This window comes from Manis pentadactyla, chromosome 3 (genome assembly GCF_030020395.1).
Source record: "Manis pentadactyla isolate mManPen7 chromosome 3, mManPen7.hap1, whole genome shotgun sequence".
Classification (NCBI taxonomy): domain Eukaryota; kingdom Metazoa; phylum Chordata; class Mammalia; order Pholidota; family Manidae; genus Manis; species Manis pentadactyla.
Genome location: NC_080021.1, coordinates 92,269,046 through 92,285,993, shown reverse-complemented (window position 1 = coordinate 92,285,993; position 16,948 = coordinate 92,269,046). Strand labels below are relative to the sequence as shown.

The following is a 16,948-nucleotide window of genomic DNA, read 5'->3' as shown; positions in this document are numbered from 1 at the left end:
TCAAATTCCATTTTAATTATATGACCATAAAATTCATATGAGAAATAAATGTCAAAAAACAGTCAAGAATAGTTTGAATATGAAGAGTAGGAAGGGAGCAATCTGACCTACTAGACATCAGGGAAAAAACAATGGTAGAGTCATTAAAATAAAAACTGTATGTCATTAACGTAAAGATATTCAAATAGATAAATGGAAAATATGAGAGGCTAATATAAGGATAATATTTCTATTTAGTAAGAAAGGATAGAAGACTTTAATAAATGGAGCTGGCAAAAAACTGCATATCTGGAGAAAGATAAAGTGTGTACACTGTTTCGATTCTTATAAATATAAGTTCCAAGTGATGAAACACTTGAATTAAAATAATAGCATGGCTTTGGAAGAAAAGGAGAATCAAATGCAGGTGGTCCTCAAAATAGCTCTCCACTTTCAGCAATTTGTTAGGGCTAAATAGGAGCAAGGAGCATGGAATAAAAGCCCCATCCCCTCCTCACCCTCTCAGCTCAAGGTGATTCTGAAGGAAGTCAAAGCTGGTGGTGAGGAGGGTGACCACCACCTCAGCAACCAAACACAGCTCAACTCCTGACAAGATTAAACTCAGCCTCCCGTCCTGACAGCCTAGCGGGAGAGGTGTGCCTGTGTCGGGGCATCAGTCTTACTCCTCCACGCTTCCCAACTAGCATTTGATGAAAAGTAACGAGGGATAGAAGCAAGGAGAAAAGACACATGTCATTTTCAAGAGACAAAATCATTAACAGAACCAGCCCCAGAAATGGCCAAAAGTTGTCACTATTAGACAGGTGTTTAAGCAACAGTGATAAATGTCAAAAGCTCTAGTGGAAAAAGTGGATAGTGCACACTAAGAGATAGGGAACTCCAGCAGATGGATGGAAATTTTGAATCGAACAGAATCCCAAGGCCTAAACAAACAAATCTCAAGATAACACAGGTGAAGAATGCATTTAACACTCATCAGCTGACTCAACACAGCCAAGGGAAGGATGATGAACTTGAAGCAATAGGACAGTAGAGAGCAACCAAAGGGAACAGAATGGCGAGAGAATGCTCAGGGAAGACCATGTAATAGCCGTTCCTCCATCGTCCTCTTCCTCCATGAGCCTCTCTGTTCCTTCCATTTCAATAAAAGTCTCAGGAAACATTCAGGCCCGTTTCCATTCACTTTCCATCAATACCTGATTATAACAACAGAAAACGAGGGCTGCTGAGCATGAGCAGGAACCAGATGAAGCATCACCTTCAACCAAAAACAGCTAGAAGACACTGCATACATGTCCAACCTACACACATCTGCCAAGACAAACAGCAAATCATGCAATTTTCTGGCTCCCACATGAAAAAGCATGGGGGAATTCACATAAATAGAATATTAGACATATCACCTATATTCTTACCACACGTAGTTTCTGCTTTGCCGAAGTTCTTCACCAGCAGTCAAACCTACTTCAATATTGTCCTCAGATAGTTTAAGCCTCTGTTTTAATTACTATAATAATGACGTTATAATAAATATCTTAAGACAATATATTTATATATGTGAAAAGAACCTGAAACAATGCTCAGAACAAAATAAGCACCTAGTAAATGGAAGTTCTGTTTGCTCTGGCTATGACTGAAGTTGTTTTTCTTATGCATCGTATTCTCAAATAACTGAGAGTGACTACACATCACAAACTGTATGCAAATTATAAAATCTCTTTACCTGGAGAGCAAGATACATATCCACCTGTCTGAAATGGTTCAGGTGAGCCCTCCCAGCAGCAGGGAGACAGAACAAATCATCTCCACATGATTCTCAGGCCTCTGGTCCTTGGATTTTTCCCACTAGGCATGTGTAACCTCCTCAAAGCTTCCTCTGTATTCATTCCTATGAGAAAAGATGGAAAATCCAAATACATTGTGTGTAAGTAAATCGTGATGATATTTACAGCTAAAATTGGAGGAAGTACACCCTGGTCCACTTAATTATAGCAGTGATATTCTCCTATTAAACTTCTGTGAGGACAGAACAAATAAAACATTTTAATCACCTCAGCAGTTAAGAAAAGTTAACCAGCTAAACCTGAATGTAAGACATGTGAAATTAGAGCTCTGATCTGATTTTCTCTTGTTCTCTGTCCTTGTTGTACATTAAATATATAATATTGTGTTTAAAAATGATTTGGGGCAAATGGCACTGTGTTAATAGTTGGACATATCTGAACCAGTCATGTAAATATGAGTGTAATAATTAATTTCAACTGTAGAATAGCAGATTAATGATTAATCACTTGTGCAAACTTAAACCTGCATGTAATTTGTCAATGTTTATGTCAGGATGCTCTAGAATAGCTTTAATCCACACACCTGCATTAAAATTATTTAATGATATTTCAAATGATATTAATCAAATATGATTAATAAAGAAGGGGATAGAATTTTGGCTCATATAGCACTTTTTATACTTGAGATAGCTCCAAGTGCTGGGCAAATTAATGACTAAAGTGTGCAGTGACTGGTAAACATTATAAGGCCCATTGTAGCTCACAGCCAACCTGAGATACCAGCACACCTTTCACTGCTGCAATGCAGTCTTTAATGTAAGCATTTATATTAGCCATGGGAGGGGCAAAAGGCAGTCTTACACCACCTCACTAAGACACGAGCTGTGACCATGCAGAAGTACTCACACTGGCACACTAGCAGCCCCGGAATCTTCACTCCATCCCACGGAGGGTTGGAATGTGCAGACTGTTCTTGTTCACGGATGGAGGTTGCCAAGTTCTGTTTTGCTAACATCCAGCTCAGTTGGTTGCTCAGGGTATTGCCATTTATTTAGAAAAACATTCTAGAGTCCAAACCGTTGGACATAAATAATTTCAGTGAGTTTTAGTGTAGTGCAACTCATATGCTGGAAAGGGCACAAATCAAAGAAATGTGCCCACTTGAAGTGCTCAGAGTGAAGAATTTTCACTAGAGCAAATGTGTCGGAGTCACCACCACCCAGATCAGGATGTGAAATACTACGACCACTCCTGGGTCCTTCCCATGCCCATCACTGCCTCACCAAGGCATCCACTCACCTGTTTTTAACACTTGAGATGAGTTTTTGCATTTAAAATTGTTAGGAAGCTATCCCGTTCTTTTTTATAGTATACCGCAAAGTATTTTTTCATTCTGCTCTTTAGATGCGTTGGTGCTCCACCCTCGTAGTTGCTGTGAATTCTGGCACAATAAAGATTCTTGTAGATATCTTTTGGTGAACATTTGTCCTCATTTTGGCTGGCGATGTTCCTAGCAGTAGAATTGCTGGGTGACACTGCATGTGTATGCTCCATTTTAGCACATGGCACACGTGGATGCTTCCACCAACAGTGGCTGAGAGTTCAGGCTGCCGCCATCTCCCCCACTGCCTGCCAATGTTAGCCTCATTTAGTAATTCTGGCTGGTTTATGCATCCTGGGATCTAATTTGAGTTTAGGCTGTATTTCCCTGGGGGTGACATGCTGGGTACTTTTTCATGTGTATATTGACTGGACAGCTCTTTTATGAAGTGGCTGTTCAATTCTTTAGGGTACATTTCTATGGGATTGTCTTTTTTTATTGATTTATAGAACTTCTTTATATATTCTGGACATAAGTCCTTGGTTCCATATGTATTGCAAATATCTTCTCCCAGTCTGGCTTGCTCATTCTCTCTGTTAATGATATCTTTTGATGAAATTCCTAATTATAATAAAGGCCAATTTATAAGCTTTTCCTTTATGCTCAATGCTTTTGGTCTTCTTTTTAAGAACTCTTTACCCACTCCAAGTTCATGAAGATATCCCTGTATTCTCTTTTAGAATTTTATTGTTTTCCATTCACATTTAGATCTATGACCTACCTGGAATTAATTTTTATGAATGATATGAGATAGGGTCAAATAGGTTTCATATCAGGGAAACAATAATGAATAAACCACAGTGCCTGACTTCAAAGATCTTGCTTTCTAATGAGGGAAGTGGAAAATCCAACAATTAATTACAGTATAGTAGATATTTCTGAGTTACACTGTAATGAGAAAGGGAAATGGTTATTTTAAAAAGTGTGCTTCAAGTGTCCATTAATAGGCTTAAGGAAGATATCTTAATTGGTCCATCTGGTAATGAGAGACAGGGTTTCCTGACATAGGTAATTTAGATATCTTTGGAGAAACAAGAGCTATTTTGCTCTGCATAATAATTGACAACATCATCCTGTCTTCCTCTAGGGGGGTTAAATACAGGGAATGGGACCTCCTGAAACAGTAGAAGGAGGTGTCCTGGCAGCCAGGGCTCCTGAGAGAGGGGCAGCCACAGGGTGGAAGGGGCAATGGCCACTGAGAACCCACTGACAACAGAATGGCCTGGGGATTTAGAGCCTTGATGTTTCCTCTTCTCTCTTCAGTGGTTCCTTTTCTGGGCTGTGATGTAATCTCCTTCAGTTCTTAAGGCATCAAGTAGATGTTTTTCCATTCAAAAGGCTGGGAGCTGTCTGTCCGGGTTCTCTTGAACCTTCGTGAAGGCTTTCCTCCCCTGTGCTCTTTTCCCATCAGTCCCCGGAAGCCCGGCATTCCACATCGCCTCACCATTGCCATATTTTTTCCCAGGTTACCACCCTCTAGCTTATCATAAAACTTGCTTCTCAGCTATGTTTATAGCTAATTATAAGCTCCGTGAGGGCAGAGAGTTTTGTCTTTTTTTGTTACTAATTTTTTTTTTCACATGTATCCAGACTGAGGGCCAGACCAGTAGGTCTTCAGTAATATTTGTTGAATGAATGTGTGATTTCAGGGTAGATGACCTGGGGCACACAGAGTGGTCCAAATTGTGCCATAATGGAGACTATTCTGTTGTCCACATGATTTAAGAAGTACCAGCAGTCTTATTGGAGGGAAGTATTAATGTTAGAAGCCACATATATATTACTATATGAAACCATATTTGTATACATGCACAAACATGCACAAACATGGATAATTTTTATTCAACTTAAAAAATTCCCAAGTTTAAAAGTATCTCTACTGCTTGGATACAGTGGTTTAACAAAACCTGGATTGATTCCACCTGATGGTTGAATAAAGATTTTACTTTTTGGAGTGTGTGGAACCCTAAAGAATCCTAGTTTAATTGGGATATACTCTACTTGCAAATGCTATATACCTTACTTGACAAAGTAACAATCATTGTTTTCCAACAAATCCACTGGACCCAGATTAAATCTTATACAATATTCTGAAACCTTTCTAGACTGTGTAAAACATTTAATCTATTGAATAGCTTTGTGAGAAAACTTCTTTGCAGTCATCATGTAGTTTTTGACTTCAGCAGTGGTTTCTTTCTCTTGGTCTTCCAGTACTTTAGCCTTTGTGTTTTCATGATGATTTCATTGTGAGGGTTTACAATGCCTTTTTTGTCCCATTAATTATTAAACTCTTGATGGGGGCATATAGACCACTCGTCTTTGTATCCCTCCATTCCTAGAGCTTTGGATAGATGCTCAGTAAATGCATCTGCCCTTATTGATTAGTTGGAAACACCGAACTCGCTTTTAACCACTTGGGCTCCAAATTTAGCACATTGTGTAACTAACAGTTAGCTAAGGCTGGACCAGAGACAAGTTGTGATCCCTTTGGTTAATCACTTCTGATTGATTTCCAAAGTCATTTCCTGGGAAGTCTCCCTTAAAGAGTTGGTATAATTATGTTCTTACACCATCATCAGTTGGCGCCATCCAGGAGCCAATAAGGTGACACACTGATAAGGTGACATAGCAGAAGCTCAAGCCAGAGAAGAAGACCCAAATAGTGATCATGCCTAACAGGATAGAGCCCTCACTGGAAGAGGATGGCAGAGGAGGTGACTATTAAGGTTGATAAGAAAGACCCTGGAAACTTAAATGAAGTAAACTAGGTGGCAACTTTTTCCTTTCACTTTTGAACATAAAATGGGCTACTGTGCCGAAGAAAGTACTAGATAATCGGTATTGCTATAAAGGAGATGTGAAAACCACTCACTGTTGCAGGTGAGTGTGTACATGTCTGCATGATTCTCTGTGTGTGTGTTGCTGTGTTTGTGTGTATGTCTCTGTGTGTCTGTGTGTTTTTATGTGTCTGCATATGTGTGGAGTGTCTGTGTGTGTCTGGATATCTGACGTGTCTGGGTGTGTGTTCATCTCAGTCCAGGTCATTTTGTTTTGTTAATTAAGATGCAAGACTCCTTCACTTTTCCTTTTGCAATGTCTGCAAATTTTAACTGAATTCAACTTTATTGTCAAAAGTAAAATTGTTCTAATATATGATATTTGGTATTAGCTATTCTCATTATTGGATTTAAAATCCCACTGACAGGACTAACATAAGATGAGTTTTTTTTTGAGGAACCTAAAAGGACAGAACTGAGATGTAAAATATGCTGGTTTGTGCAGATTATATGCTAAAATAAGAAGCTAGGGTTTGGGTTGCTTGAATCAAAGGGAAATGACTCATATCAATGATAGTATGTAATAGACATCCTAAATATAGCTTTCCTTTTAATGTAAGACCTAATATTGATATAGTTATGTGAAACTTTATTTTACTAAACTGTGATTTTCTCATTCCCTTTTCCTATCTGTCAATTATCCCATCTTTCACTAAGTATCTGTTAAGACATATTTAGTATATAAAATAAAGTATTATAAAATCTGAGTTGAACTCATAGGCCATAGGAAATGTTGAATAATCAACAAAGTGAGAACAAAGGGTCTCAAGTCTATTGAATTTAAAGACAAAACACAAAGAACTTGGGGATACTATTATGAACATATACCCTTTGATCCTTTTGGAAAGCATATACATATTTACAACAAAAGCTGTTTCAGAAATAGACTTATTTTTTATACTCTGCATCTCTTTACTTACTGTTTTGTGCTGAAAAATCATCAAGCTCACTTAATACTGCATCACAATAGATCTCAGTGTAGAGAACATAACCAAATAGTTTTACTAGATACTGAGAAAATAAAAAAAATGAAAGAGTCCATGTATATATACATAGAGCATTTTAAAACTCATTATCGATTTACACTAAATGTCTATTCATTATGCCTGACATTTATCCACAGGTTGCTTCACAAGAGTGTACCTGAGAAACACAGATTAAGAAAATAACAGACCACGTGTATCAGGTAGCTGTGTTGGTCTGTGAGATACTTTAGTTAACTCAAGGATAACAGCAGGAAAATACAGACAGTCCCGACTCATGGTCCAACTTATAACTTTTTGGTGCAAGAGCAATTCACATTTAGTGGAAACCGTAATTGGAATTTTGCATCTGGCTTTTTCCCTAGGTTGGCCCTACACAGAAGGATGTGTTCTGTGATGCTGGTTGGAAGTTGTGAGCAGCCCAGAGCTACTTAGGTAATTCAGCAAAGGGACACAGATTGGGATATAATCATCTGTCTCCCAGGATAATTCTCTTCACTGTTTAAATTGCTTCACAGAGCTCTTCTGAAACAGTACATAAAATCAGGGGAGGCGTGTGAAATAAAAATATTTCTGGGAATCAAAGGAAGGAAAATATGCCATGCCTTTAGGTGGATTTCAGTGAGGAAAGTTGCCCGGCCCCGTACCCCATATGCCATGGGCCTTCTCTAGGCAACCTCCTTAGAGAAGAACTCTTCTCCTCACCTTCTCACTGATAATGTGTAGAAAACTAACTTTAACATTGACAACCATGGGTCTGTCAATGTGGGAATATTTGTGGGTTGTGTTTAGGAAGATTTTCAATAAATTCTGTAAAGTTTTAGATTGCCAATTAGTAGATGTGCCATTTCCCTGATTTTGAGAGAATCCTTGTGGAACTGAATAGCAATGGATTGCAGCAGAGTGTTAAAAAATGCTGACATCGTATGATTGCATTTGGCTGAATTCGTAGTTTGTATGATGGCAAATCATTATCCTGGTAGTGACATTCCCTCATCTCTGCCTCCTAAAGTAACCTAGTTCAGAGAGTGACCTTCCTTCATTTTTGCTGCACTCTTTCAGTTAGCAACAAATCACAGGTCCTGTCCACTCAAAGGGAGGGGACTCAGCCAGGGTCACCTGACAGCTTGTTACTCAATGTCTAAGAACACTGTATACATTACAAGTGGTTTTGAGCCCCACACTGCAGGTCTGCAATTGAATTTTGCCTTTAGATCATTTAATGTTGACCTCAGAGTGCCAAAATAAATGTTGTAAATGTTCCATTCAGATTCCACAATATTTACTTTCTGAATCATAATACAACTAGTTCTTTATTGGGTTATTATTGTTGCAGTATAATCCACAAGTTTGACAGTGCTCCCACTTAAACTTCTTTCCTTTGTGAGGAAAACTGTCCAAAAAATAACAGTGAACATAGGAAATTGACCAAACTGGTGGCAACACATTGGGTTACTGATTTGTTTCCTCCTATTAAGATGCATGTAAAGAATTTTACTTCCATAGGGGATGCCTTCAGGGAAGGCTTCTCCATCAGTGGAAACAAGCTTGCTATGGTGACATCATTCCAGTGACATGTGGCTGTTGGATTTACCCTTTGAGCAGAACTTTGTGATCCACACTTGAGTTCTTCTAGGCAGTGGTGTGTCCCTTGGGGGAAGAAGGCTGCAGGTTGGGGATGGGGAAGGCATCAGAATCAAAAAGTGTTGTGCAGTGTGGAGTTCAAACAAAAAGTTAACAGAACAATGAGAGTTCACTACACACCTGTTAAAAAGACCAAAGTCCAATAATCTGGGGACCCCTAGATACTTGGTGAGGGCTTTGTGGGAGGCTGGGACCCTGTATCAGCACATGTGAATAGGATCCAGTAAAGCTCATTATAAAATCACGACTAATATGATATATTAGGAAAAGTGGCATCTCATAATTGTTAAGATTTACATTTATTTGGTAATTGGATTTGTGACTTTTCTTTTTTCCAAACTGCTTCCTAATTATGGCTTGCATTTTGTGTGGCTTTCTGAGTAAAGTATCACATATTAAAAAAAAAAAAAAAGACCAAAGTCCAGAGCACTGACAACGGCAAATGCTGGTGAGGATGTGGAGTAATGAACAGGCACTCTTCATTACTAGTGGGAATGCAAAATGGGGAAGCCACTTTGGAACAGTTTGCCAGTAACTTACGCATGAAACACATTCTTACCACATACTGCAGCAATCACACTCCTTGGTATCTACCTAAAGAAGCTGAAAGTATATGTGCACACAGAAACCTTCATGTGGATGTTTCCAGCAGCTTTATTCATAAATGCTTAACTGGGAAAAACCCATCACCCACCAAAAAAACAATGTTTTTTTGGTAGCTGATGGATAAACTGTGGTCCATCCAGACAAAGGAATAGTATTCAGCACTAAAATGAAATGAGCTATCAAGCCATGAAAAGACATGGAGGAACCCCAAATGCATATCACTAAGTGAAAGATATTAGTGCTTAATATCTTAAAAGGCCACATACTGCATGATTTCAACTTTTTGACACTCTGGGAAAAAGCATAACTATGGAGACAGTAAACAGATCTGTGGCTCCGATCAGGGGGAGGATCGGTGAGTAGGGGAGCACAGAGGATCTGGGGAAAGTTAAACTGTCTGTGTGACAGAGCAATGCTGGACACAAGTCCTTAGACATTTGTTCAAACCCACAGAATGTGCACCACCATGAAGGACCCTAATGTCTGCTGTGGGCTCTGAGGGATGGTGGGGTGTCTGTGTAGGTTCATCCAACAAATGTCCTATCTAGCGGGGACGTGGATAGTGGGGGAGGCTGTGCATGTGTGGGGATCAGGGGTAAGTGGGAAATCTGTGTACCTTCCTTTCAATTTTGTTATAAGCCTGAAACTGCTCTAAAGTTAAGTCCTTTAATTAAAAAAAAAAAGATAAGTAGATGTTTTTCACAAGAACTTCAGTGTGTCAAAGACATGCTCATAGCTCTCTATAATGATGAAAACTTCTTGAACAAAACATGACACACCTATTAATACTGAGATTTTCTGTACAGTAACCACTTATGAACTGTGGAATAGAGAATTTACTCCCTAAGGAAAGCCCTTCAGGGAGCGGGTGGAAGGAACTCCCCCAAATGCCTGGCACTTTGGTGATGCTGGTTGTTTCTTCCCAGACAGAGATAGTAAGTCTTCACTGGGCATCCAAGTCTGCTGACTGCTGGAACCTGTTCACAGTGCTGCGGTGTAAGACTTCACAGGGACCTGGTGATAAGGGAGCATCTGACTACCTTAGTTCTTCTCTAGGACCGTTCAGGTTATTGGCACAATGCTGTTTTTACAGGTGTGGGACTGAGTGAGTCTGAACCAGCAAGCTGTTGTTCCTCCTCTAAAACCAATGGCTTCTTATTTGCATAATGGCCTCCTCATGTTCCCTTTGCAGAGGAGTTAATTATATTAGAATACTGCAATACAGGGCTTATCTATTGGGTTAGTAATCCTCTGATAGGAACCATGGATCTCCCCTCTGAAGTCCTCTCTAAGGACTGTGGTCTGAAATTTGTGGAATTGAGTACATGGGGTATTTGCGTGCATAGAATTTAGAATACAAAACACCACAGCATACCATAACACAATTTTAAAAGTCGTTGCTTTGATTTGACTTAGAGCAGGATAATCTGCATTAGGAAAAAACTAGCTTGTCAAGAAGCTCCAAATAACAATGGGCTTAGCAAAAAGTAGTTTATCCCTCTCTCATTATTCAGAACCAGAAGGGAATGAATGGCCCAGGGCTGTGATGGCCCCTCTGCCTCTCCACATCCAGACCCTTCCAACTCTCTGTTCTACCATCCCCAGGATGTGGGCTAAACCTTCACAGTTCAGAACCGTGGTCTCTGAATTCTAGACAGCAGGAAGGGAGCGGAAAGCTGCAGGGGTGAGGAGGGTGGGGGTGGATTTCACTCCAGTTGTCTCCCACCTTAATTAAGCCTGCCTTTGGGGTCTGGGGGAGCATTATGCTTCCACACAGCACATTGCCACAGACACACAGGTGGGACAGAGCCCACTTGTGGCTCATGGGCCAGGGCAAAGCCTAGCTGGGGCCCCACATGGCTAAATTCCGACGGTGGGCAGGCTGTGCCCCCACCTTGGCTCAAAGTCCTTCTTTAGGACCATTCAGGTTGTTGGCACAATGTCATTTTTATAGCTTGTGTGACCGAGGTCCCCTTTTCCTTGCTGGCTGTCAGCTGGTGGCTGCTCTGGGCTCTGCAGGCCCCCATGCTGCTCACCACGTGCCCCGCTCCATCTTCAAAGCCAGCCACGGAGACTTTCCCTTGTGGCCTTTCTCCTGCTTCAAACATTTATTAAGAGGAGACCAGTTTCTCTTAAGGTTCACTAGATTAGGTCAGGTTCATCCAGAATAATCCCCCTCTTAAAATTAAAGGTGCCAGTTAGCCTAATGTGATCCTGGGAGTGATAGTCCACCATTCCACAATCCCGGGGTTCCCTGGGCCTGCACACTTGCAGGGAGAGGTGCTGGGTGGGCATCTCAGAGGTGTGCCTACCACAGTAGTCCAGGAAACATGGTCTTTATTCTGGGTGACTTAAATGCAATACCCAGATTTTTTGAAAAACCACAGCCTCTACTCAGGCGAGGGCCCCGTGCCTGGCCTTGCCCCTCGGTAGTGCTTAGAAGCCACCGCCGTCTCTGCGGCACTCCGTGAAAGATCTAACTCAGTGCAAGAAGAGGCCAGGAAACATGGTCTTCCACTAATTGCTGAGTTGTCTTTTCCAGAACCAGTGAGGTTTAGATGACTATTTGACTAGACCACAATTTTGCAGGAGTTACAGTTTGAAAGATTCTGCTCCTTGGTTACTACCTCTGAAATGTGTCACTCTCTCCATTCTCTTATGCTGTATTTTAACCAAGAGTGGCATTCTTATGTTCCATGCCAGTGGCACCCTACTGAGGAAATATAAAGGTTTAGTACACATTAGATGATAAATAGCTCGATTCTGCCTGAGAGACTAGAGCCAGATTTCCCAAAGACAATAGCATTTTCTGAAGATAGCCACACAGTATCTCCTCTTTCTTTTGTGACTTCAACTTCCCTCCGTTGGGGTGAAGCCTATTTCTCCTCCCTTAAATCTGGATGGACCTTAGTAACTGAGTGATAGAGTAGAGTCTGGGGCAGAAAAGGCCATACCCCTCTGCCTAGGTTTCTCGGGACCCTCACCTTGATCACTATGTGGGATGTCCCACTGTACTGTGGCTGCCATGTTGTGAGGAAGCCCAGGCCAGCTCCTGTGGGACCACACGGACAGGACCTGAGGCTGCACAAAAAGAGATGCCCACCTACCCGCCCTTCCCTCCCCTGCCCCACCTTCCCCCACCTGCCCTGCCTGTCCTCCACTGCTCCCAGCTGCCCTGCCTGCCCCACATAACCCACCTCCCCCACCTGCCTCCATCTGCTCCCACCTGTCCCCAACTGTCCCACCTGCCCCTACCTGCCCTCAGCTCCATACAGGTCCAGGACCAGCTACATCATGATTGGAAACACATAAGAGTATATGCCAGACACACCCTTCCAAACTGAGGTGAGCCGTCTTTTGGGGGATTTGTTAACCAGGAAGAGCTCACTGGAACATTCTTCTGGTCAGACCTGCAAATTGATTTCTCTAGAAATAATATAAGAAACACGCATGTTTACTCCAAGCATTTTGCAAAACAAATATAGTGAGAGACATGCTGGGGATGTGAATGTGGTTTGCAGACTCTCATTGTTCTAAAGAAGACACAAATAATTTAACTGTCATAACATTCACATTTAACAGTATCAACTCGAAATGTGAGGTGACATTACTGCTATGATGTTATGTAAACATTATAAATGAATATGTATTTGTGAAATGTTTAGGTGATACTGAAGTGTGACTTAAGTGTAAAGAATTGTGAAAAGTGGGTTAATGATCATCTAAATTTTAATATGTAATAAATATAATTTTGATAAATAGATGCTTTCAGGAATTTTTGAGACATATTTATATTCACGTGTTATTTCTTCTAGTTTATTATTTCTCCAGGAGTTTTGGAGTCATAAATAATTCACATTTATTTGCAGAGTAGGTCACTAGCCTCTTATCCCTTGATAAATTTCTCTTTTAAGATTTTTTAATGAGGTGGAATTTTTGCTATTAATAGCTCCTGAGTGGTAACCAGGAAAAATGGAGTTTTCCTGAGTGCTGATACTTTATATTGACATGAGTGTTAACATGAATGAGCCAAAGCTTCTTGTGTTGTGTAGATAGGCTTTGTCAGGGAACTTGAATGAGCTCGGGATCCCATTCTCCAACTGCTATGTCAAAGTGTCCTCTTCCCACACTGACTAGGTTTTTGTCTAAAACAACTTGTTAAGAAGATGAAAAATATTGTTCTTAAAGTCTAGTTGTGGGACTCTTTGTCTGAAATGACCTCAAACATATGATTTAAAAATGTAATCCCTTCTCAAAGATCGCATGTGCAAAGTCTCTTCATGTGTTTTAAAACAGGGTGCTCCAAGCCCTGACCCCTCCCCCAGGACTGGAGTATCAGCAGGGTTCTGCCGGCACTTCTTTTACATGGTCTCCACATTAACGCAAATATTTACTTCCTGTTTGATTCAGAGCCAGGAAGTTACCAGAAATCAAGCTCAGCAGCAACACTAAATGCAAATGGAAAGAACAGAGACAGGAGGGAGGGGACAAAAGAGAGAGCAAGGGAGGGCTTGGCTCAAGGATGCGCAGGGCGGGGGAGAAGTGGGGGGCGGTGGGGCACGTTGGGGCAGCGCTGGAGGCTGGCTTCGTGCCTTCTGCCCCTTCATCCTGTGGCTTCCGAAACTCCGCCAGGGTATGTGAAAATACATGGTACAGTAGTTATGCCCATCCTTGCAAATTTATTCTCAGTTATTTTTATTCCTATTTCAACATAGGAAAAACCACTCCTTTAGACTAATAGAGTACCTAGGGAAATAAAGATTGATTAAATAAAATTTCTGAAATTGAGTATATTTAAACATAATTTTGTTATTTTCAACATATGAGAAAACTCAGTATCATTTTTCAGTAAAAACTCTGTAAATTATTATACATATAATTATATAATATATAAATATACACATACATAAATAATTATAATATCTTTTAATTATTAATAAACATAAATGGTGCCTTTAAAGTATAAGAAAGCAGGAACCAGAAAATTTTCTTACAGAGTTAAGCACTTTGTATTTCTGTTACTTGAGTAATCGGGGTAAAGAGAATCAGCATTTACTGGACACTTTTCTCTAGGACTTTGCATATATCATCTCAGTTGTTTTTAACAATAGACAAAATGTAAATACGAGACTCAGAAAAGATAAGCAATCTGCACAGGCATCACACAGCATGTTGGTGGGGGAGCTGAAGTGAGATTCTGATCTGATGGCCCCAGAGCCATTCCCCCCCGCCCCTCCCCACTAGAATTAGCTCACCTGCTCAGTCAATAAGAGCTTGTTCCAATGTGTTTGTGTTTTCAGGCCTGCACTACACTAAAAATAAAATCAAATAACTAAGCATATCTTTATGTTTGATGCTGGTTGAATCCTTAAGTAAAATCATGGAATATATTACTCAGCTTTTTCTGTTTTTATTAGAGAATCTGTCAAAATGAATATGAGCAAGAGGGCATGAACACCAGAGAGATCCCATTTCTTTACAATTCAATTATTTAATAGTCAAAACTCCTCATTTACCCACTGCCAAGAACCTTTCAAGTTACGTTCAGAAATATGCCATTAGAGAATAGCACCAGCTTGTTTTCTTGGCTACTGGAAAGAAAGAGAGAAAGAAGAACAGAAATCAGGGCACATATATCCATCCTTCCTTCCTTCCTTCCTCCTTCCTTCCTTCCTTCCTTCCTTCCTTCCTTCCTTCCTTCTTTCCTTCCTTCCCTTCCTCCCTCCCTCCCTCCCAGAACAGAAAACCATGAGCAGAAACTACATCAGAAATTGACATTAACTATTGCTTTGAAACAAAAACAGAATCCAAGAAATTTTTTGAATTTTTAATCCCTGTTAATTGTAGTATGTTCTTATTTCACAGAGCACTGTCTTCTCAAATCTTTCTTAGGATACTACTAATTGGAGATTACTTTAAGTTTCTTTTGCTCCCTTAATTTTTTATGTTGTTTCCTCTATTGGTAACAATATTTATTCCTCCTGGCAACTTTGGGAAAAGCACTACTGGTGTTTTTCTAGTGTTGACCCTCGGTTTTCTGCTAATGTTTATGAATGAAGAACCGATTAATTTTAGAAGGCTGCTCAGAATTCCTTCCACAACCATGGTCATCTGTGTCTATGCCAATCCTCCCCTTGAATAGACAGGTTGACAGTACTCTCTGCTCACCCAAGTAGGCTTTGGTGATTGGAAAGTTCCAGCATAGGATGCACATGTGAGAAGCATGCAGGAAATCCAGGCCCTTCTCTCCATCCTCCAGAGAATGAAGGAAGCTTAACTCGGCATCAGCACTAAGTGGAGACCTTGACCCTTCCCATGTTCAATGGATGTGCATCCATTTAGCCTTGAGAGAAGCACCCTCCAGGAAGGCTCTGTGTGTGTGTGTGCATGTGCCTATCTGTAAGGGTGTGCACAGTACTTCTGTTGATGGTCTTCCTGTTAATTTTGGTGACTCCTTCCCCACTTACCCCTTTTCCCACTTACTTTCCACACTTTCATGCAACAAGGTAAGGATTTCTCCAGGATTTCCCAGAAGGGAGTGGCTTTTCCCTCCCCTAACAGGATTTATGCACCTTCCAGGCTAGGGTTAGCTCTCATTTATTTATATATGATCCTAAATATTTTCCATGCTCTATATATTTATCGCTATTTCTAATTAGCTGTTCTAATCCGAAGGCTTTCCCTCTGAGGACTTTTAGGAACATACTTCTTTGTATATCTTTACTGATACTTTAGTGAGATTCTAGGAAGGAGGGAAATCATGGCATGTGCTCCAGCTGCTAAATTGAACTTAAAGGCACAACCTTGTCTCAAAGCATTCTGCACTTACTATCTCCCACTCCTCTTAGTGAGAGCATAATATTCTGTTCAGTACCTGCTCCATCATTTATTTACCTAGTTTCTGATTATGTATATTTATCATCTTAGTTTTTATGCTTAGAAAACATGATACAATGAATATTACCTCTTCATGTAGCTTTTGCCTTCATTTAAATTTTTTCCTTTGTTTCAATTTCCAGAAATAAGATTGCTGAGCCAAAGGAGATATGTATGTTTATGATTTAAATGGTTTACAAAAGAGTCGTGCCAATTTACAATGATACCACCAGCAAATGAGAATACTAGTTTAGTGCACTTTTTCAATTTGGTCACTAAAAATATTTCAAAATATTTGCTTTACTGTGACTTTAAATTTTTTATTCTTAATTAGTTTTTTAAGTTTCTAATTGTTACTTTTGCCTGGCTCATTAGTAAAACAAATGGTTTAAACAAAGTAATCACTCTGATTTCTTTTTTAATGAAAGCATAGACTTGAGATTCTTTTGATTTTACTGTGCTAACTTTTAGCTAATAAGTTAAATGGAATTAATTCCCACATTTTGCTCAATAATTTCACCTTTCTCTACTTCTCAAATAAATAGTAGAAAAAGCCACTCAGAGCACTTTACTATCCACCTTCAGTGCTCCATTTCTACTAGAAATATATTACTTTTTAACTTAGTAACAAGTTTTCCTCTTGTCTATATTTACTGATACTTGGAGCACAATACAACAGACACAAAAGACTAATAAACCAATTGGCTTTAAAAAGCAACCAATTCCTTTAAAAAATAAATTTTATGGTACCTGCCAACTATTGTCTGAGACCAACAAATAATTTGGTTAAATAAAGGTCTTCTTCTGGCATTATGTGCAAATAATATATACAACTTC

The 16,948-nt window shown here is 39.9% G+C and overlaps 2 long non-coding RNA genes across 3 annotated transcripts in view; one reads left to right on the top strand and one right to left on the bottom strand.

The window, feature by feature from the left end:
* LOC130682897 (uncharacterized) overlaps positions 1–16,948 on the bottom strand; it is a 68,585-nt gene that overhangs the window by 13,776 nt on the left and 37,861 nt on the right. Inside the window, exon 3 of one of the 2 annotated variants that reach the window (XR_008996330.1) lies at positions 6,923–7,013. This is a non-coding gene — a long non-coding RNA (uncharacterized LOC130682897). Of the gene's footprint in view, positions 1–1,723; positions 6,745–6,922; positions 7,014–16,948 lie in introns of those variants that run through there. The other variant, XR_008996332.1, reaches the window with a different exon arrangement.
* The window catches only part of LOC118913922 (uncharacterized), a 59,224-nt gene that overhangs the window by 32,141 nt on the left and 10,135 nt on the right, over positions 1–16,948 (top strand). The gene's annotated exons all lie outside the window — the stretch shown is intronic.